The sequence below is a fragment of the Rutidosis leptorrhynchoides genome, chromosome 5 (assembly GCF_046630445.1).
Source record: "Rutidosis leptorrhynchoides isolate AG116_Rl617_1_P2 chromosome 5, CSIRO_AGI_Rlap_v1, whole genome shotgun sequence".
NCBI lineage: Eukaryota > Viridiplantae > Streptophyta > Magnoliopsida > Asterales > Asteraceae > Rutidosis > Rutidosis leptorrhynchoides.
The window spans coordinates 158,231,790-158,238,556 of NC_092337.1; positions in this window are offsets into that span (position 1 = coordinate 158,231,790).

A 6,767-nucleotide genomic window follows, 5' to 3' on the forward strand; every position below is an offset into this window, starting at 1 on the left:
TTATCAGGAACATAAACAGAAGTATATGGCAGTCGTAACAGCAATTTATGTGATCCTTAGTGGCGGTTTTGTGTTGAGGTTTGGATGATCTTTAATGAAATAAGAAAAGGTGGCGTAGGGTGGATGTGAGGTTGGAGATGGCAACGACGGTGGTGATTTCATGGCGTGAGTTCATGATGATGGATTAGCCGGTGGTGGTGTTCTTGAAGATTTGCAAGGAGAAATACGTGAATGATTATCAAAGAAAGGTGGTGGATCAATGATAGTTGCTGGTGATGGTTTTAAGTTCGACAAGAAGAAAGAACCAAAAGAGAGAACAACTCAAAGGGTGATTTTTCTTGGAGATGGTGGCAGTTTTTAAAATTGGAAGTGGAATTATCACAGCAACAATAGCTGCTGCATAAATGTCATGAAAATAATGTTGTGGTTTACAGGTAGCATAATTGATTTATAGATGTGGTGGTGATATGTAATAATAGTGGTGTTTGGTGTGGATGTTTTAGTAAGTTTGTTCCTGTGGTTAAGGATGGTTGTAATAACAGAGTACTATCTTTTATTTTCTGTTTGATTATTGAATTGCAGTGTTAATTGGGTGTGTTTGAGTAAATGAACAAGTTATAATACTTATATTTAATCCTAAATTGTTTGCATTCAGACTGGATTGAGACGTGTAACAATAGCAGACAGGAAGTACGAGTAGCATGTAGCAGATGAATAAAAAGATTTGAAACAGATATCTTAATTCAGCAGAATCGTACGAATTGAAGACTTTCATATCTACACCTTTGTTTTGTATAGATTGGAATCAACCTTTATCAATATCAGATAGGAAAAATAACATTTGATAGAGATGGGAATATATTCGTACACCTTTATTTGATTTTATATATTATAATTAATATTAAATATTAATAGTTTAATAAATATGAATATATTAATAATAATAATAATAATACAATTATTAATACTAGAATTAATATAAATACTAATAATAATAATGATATTAAGTTATTATTATTAATAACAATAATGATAATGATAGAATAATAATACTAATAATAACACATTACATGTATCAAATTCGATAATAATTTTAATATTAATAACGAAAGTAATAATAATTTTACTATAGCAACTATATTGTAACATGTATTTAATATCATACATTATGTAGTAATTATATATTATATATATTGAATATTTAATATTTATAATTTATATATATATATAATACGATATATAATACTACTTATGTATAGAATTTATGTATATTCATTTTAATAGTAACTTAATTATTCTGTTATTATTTTATATTTTTAATTCCAATAGATTAAAGTATAATATTATTTCAAAATGTTATATATATACTACATATTTAATTACACACAATTGTTCGTGAATCGTCGGGCATGGCCAAAGGGTAATTGATTACATGAAAATAGTTCCAGCATTTTGAGAATCGGTTTAATAGACTTTGCTTATCGTGTCGAAATCATATAAAGATTAAGTTTAAATTTGGTCAGAAATTTCTGGGTCGTCACATATTTAATGCATGAAAGTTGAAAAATGAAAGTGTTTGTGTGTGTGTGTGAATGAATTCGTGAATGATGGCTTATCATATAGGCTCCATTAGTTTGATTTTTAGTGTAATAATTCTAGCTAGTTGCCTAATGGTTGGTTCCACATGTTGGTTAATCATTTAAGGCTGCTAAAGAGCTGATTATTGAGTGTATATACCAATAGTATATACATATAGAAGCTGGGTATAATACGAGTACGAATACTGAATGAGTACGAGTAGAATTATAGATGTAAACGTATGGGAATGTAATTATAACCATTTTTGTTAAGTATGAGTGTCTTGATATATGTCTTGATGTCCTTCAAATGTGTATTAATACATCTTAATACACTATATATATAAACATTTTAATTAAGTCGTTAACTCATCGTTAATCGTTACATGTATGTGTTGTTTCGAAACCTATAAGTTAACGATCTCATTAAATGTAATTAATCTCATTGTTATTATACCTAATGAGATGATAAATTGTTATGTTTATCATGATAACATAGTGTGTTATTATAAATTAACACGATATATAAATATTAAGACGTTATTACAACGATAATCGTTACATATATAACTCGTCTCGAAATCCTTAAGTTAGTAGTCTTGTTTTACATATGTAGTTCATTGTTAATACACTTAATGATATATTTAATTATCATTTTATCATGTTAATCATAGTGTATTAATATCTTAATATGAAACAACACAACCCGTATTCCATACAAACGAGAGACAACTAATCCAACAGTATGCCCTTACCCTTGTCCAAGCCGGAACCTATAAAAATGGTAAACAACGAGAGGGTAAGCAATGCTTAGTGAATGTAATAGTTATACATACATATATATAACCCATCTATTTGCAATCACAAATACCAAATACCTTGCACGAACATGTAACTCACATAGCAAGTCAATCATACCCGAAATACCAACAAGTCGTACATTGACACCAAATCTCATTAGCATATACTCAACACCATATATATATATATATATATATATATATATATATATATATATATATATATATATATATATATATATATATATATATATATATTTATATATATATATATATATATATAATGCTAAACGATCACAACACAATATGGTTAACCATGATGCTATGGTGCTACCGGCACGTGGTTCACACCATACGCATTTGAGTCTCACTCTTTTATAGTGCTACCGGCACATGGTTCACACTTTGACGCTACCGGCACGTGGTTCACGCCTCACTTTATAGTGCTACCAGCACGTGGTTCACACTCGATGCTACCGGCACGTGGTTCACATCCTATATCCGTCACATACATGTTATGGCACTACCGGCACATGGTTCATACCATAAGATTCACAAATAAACACGCCATATACATGAACGTATAATTATTCCACTCACCTTATCACAAGGATGATGATTTAGCACTTCTGAGCTTCAACGCAATGTACCTAAATCATTAAGTGCACATTCAATTTCACAACTAGTGGGATTAACCACAATACTCCCACTTGAGCATTTAATGACGCAATTTGCATTAAATGACTCAACTACTCACAACCGCCCATAAATGGCCAAGACTCGACTTTAATCACTAAGACTAGTGAATTAAAGTCTATTAAATTCAATTAACACAAAACTTAGGGCAATCCATACCCATTTCATCTAATTAGGTCAACTAGTACATTTTAACCCATTTTATATTTCTTAGAATCACAATCAAGTCAAACTTACCCATTTACACTTCTTTCATAAATCTTAAAGTGCATTAGCGACTAACAACACCATTTGGCACTTACAACTCCAAATCACAAGGCCAAAACCCTAGATTGTGGCTATTAGGGTTTCATTACAACAACATAACCCAAACTCACCCATTTTACCCTCAAATGGGTCATACAAATCTCTAGTAACCCAAACCCTAGCCTTTAACCAATTAAAACTTAAAACATAAAGTTGAACTTACCAAGACTATCTTCTCGTAGCTAGTAATAAGGAAAACAACTTTAAATCTCGCTCCTAGGTTTGATTCACAAATCTCCAACTCCAAATCTCAAGATTAAACTAAGTGGGTTTTGTGTTTTGGGAGAGAAATTGGAAAGAAAATGGAAAAGGAAATGAAATAAATGAATATGTGGTGGAGAGTTAATGCTCCCATCAGATCCACATGTCAATTTACCATTTTGCCCCTTAAAATCCCTTAAATTGAGCTAAGTCCGACACCAGTTCAGCAGAGCTATCGTGGCGCGGACTTAATCATCGCGGCGTGACACATAAAGGGAAAATAGGCCCTCCTTAACCCACTTCCTGATCCTGGTTCTCTTGATATGCCGTGGCGCGGACCCATTTGCCGCGGCGCGGCGTTTGCCTGAGCCTGGTCCCTTCGACCATTTAACACAAAACGATGGTTCAAACAACTAGCACACCTCATTCACACTTCCTATGCACGCCTAGCTTCAACCTTAAGTCTCGCATGACTCAACTCCATCTCGACACATTATAAATACTCATACGCACGCATTCATGTATATAAATATAATTATACATTTACTCAAAAACTAACACTTTGGCTCATTTAATCACATAAACGAACATGTATAATCGTGCTAATAATTTAGTTTGTACCTTTAAATATGTACGGGAAAAACGGGATGTTACAACTCTCCCCCACTTGAATCGGAGCGCGTCCTCGCGATCCAAGCCGCATGACAAGAAGGAAGATAAACCAACACAAACTCTTCGGGCTCCCATGTGAACTCGGAACCCTTACTACGACGCCATTGAACTTTAAAAGTCCTTACCTCTTTATGTCTCAATCTTTTGACCTTCTCATCAAGTATGGCAATCGGTTCCTCGATATACTCTAACTTATTATTTAGCTCAATCTCGTCTAATGGCACCCAAGATGAATCATCCGCAAGACACTTACGGAGGTGGGAAATGTGAAATGTATTATGGATCCCCGCAAGCTCTTCGGGTAATTCCACACGATACGCGACCTCACCAACACGAGCTAAAACCTTAAACGGTCCAATAAAGCCAGGAGCTAACTTTTCTCGTTTTCGGAATCGAATAATACCTTTCCATGGCGAAACCTAAAGCATCACCATGTCACCTTCTTGAAATTCGATCGTTCGTCTACGTTTGTCGGCATACGACTTTTGCCTATCTTGAGCCTTTTTCAAATGCTCTCGAATCACATCAATCTTGCTATTCGTTTCTAAAACCAAATCGGTACTCCCGATTTCCTTTTGTCCCACTTCACCCCAACAAACTGGAGTTCGACACCTACGTCCATAAAGCATCTCATAAGGTGGCATCCCAATACTAGTATGATAACTATTATTGTATGAGAATTCCACCAAAGGTAAGTGCTCGTCCTAACTACCACCAAAATCGATAATGCACGCGCGTAACATATCTTCCAAAGTTTGATTCGTACGTTCGGTTTGACCGTCCGTTTGAGGATGATACGCCGTGCTCAATTTCAATTGTGTACCCATATCCTCATGAAACGTTTCCCAAAATCGAGATGTAAAACGAGTATCTCGATCCGAAACAATCGTTATAGGAACGCCGTATTGAGAGATGACTTCCTTGTTAAACAACTTAGCCAAGGTCTCCGACGATATCGCTTCCTTAATGGGAAGAAACAAAGCGCTTTTCGTCAATCGATCTACTATAACCCAAATCGAATCAAATTGGGTTCTTGCCATTTTAGGTAACTTTGTGATGAAATCCATGGTAATGTGCTACCATTTCCATTTCGGGATTTCTAACGGTTGTAACTTACCATACGGCTTTTGGTGCTCGGCTTTAACTTGCAAACACGTGACGCATTGCTCAACATACTTCACAACATCACGTTTCATGCCCAGCCACCAATAATCTTTCCTTAAATCAAGATACATTTTCGTCGCGCCCGGATGAATGGAATACTTTGACTTATGTGCTTCATCGAGTAGCACTTGTCAGTAATCACCCATCTTAGGCACCCACACTCTTCCTTGAAAATACAACAAACCACGCGAGCCCATAGTAATGAACTCCGATTGTCCCACAATTCGCTCCGCATGCTTGTTGTAAACGTAAGCCTCTATTTGAATCACGCCGAGTTTTTCAAGAAAATCGTTAGTAATAATCATACGTAACAATCCCAATCGTAACGCCGGGTGATGACTCTTTCGACTTAACGCATCCGCGACCACATTCGCCTTGCTCGGATGATAAAGTATCTCACAATCATAGTCTTTTACCGCATCCATCCACCTACGTTGACGATAATTCAAATCTCGTTGATTAAAGAGATGTTTCAAACTCTTATGATCCGAATAAATCGTACACTTGACACCATACAAGTAATGGCGCCAAATTTTCAATGCATGCACAACCGTCGCCAACTCAAGATCATGAGTCGGATATCTCGTCTCGTGTTCTTTTAGTTGTCGAGAGGCATAAGCGATGACTTTACCTCTTTGCATTAGAACACACCCGATTCCATTTAATGAAGCATCACAATAAACAGTCATGTCTTCCAGTCCTTCCGGTAATACTAACACCGGAGCTTGACACAACTTCTCTTTTAGCAATTGAAAAGCAATTTCTTGCTCGTCCTCCCAATTAAATCTCGCGTTCTTCCTCGTCAACTTTGTCAATGAAGAAGCGATCTTAGAAAAGTTTTGGATAAACCGATGATAATAACCGGCCAATTCGAGAAAACTTCGGACCTCCGTAGACGTAGTCGGTTGTCTCCAACTCTTCACCGTCTCTATCTTCCCCGGATCCACTTGAATACCCTCCTTGTTCACAATATGACCAAGGAATTGAACTTCCCTTAGCCAAAATTCACATTTTGAGAACTTAGCATACAACTTCTCCTTTCGTAATCTCTTCAATACTTCACGCAAAAGACGTTCATGTTCGTTCATACTCTTTGAATAAACAAGTATGTCATCAATGAACACAATTACCGACTTGTCCAACATAGGTTGGCACACTCGGTTCATAAGATCCATGAATGCTGCCGGTGCATTCGTAAGACCAAAAGGCATTACTACAAACTCAAAATGCCCATAACGCGTTCGAAAAGCCGTTTTCTCAATATCTTCCTCACGGACCCGCATTTGGTGATAGCCGGATCGTAGGTCGATCTTAGAGAAATACGACGCACCTTGGAGTTGATCAAACAAAT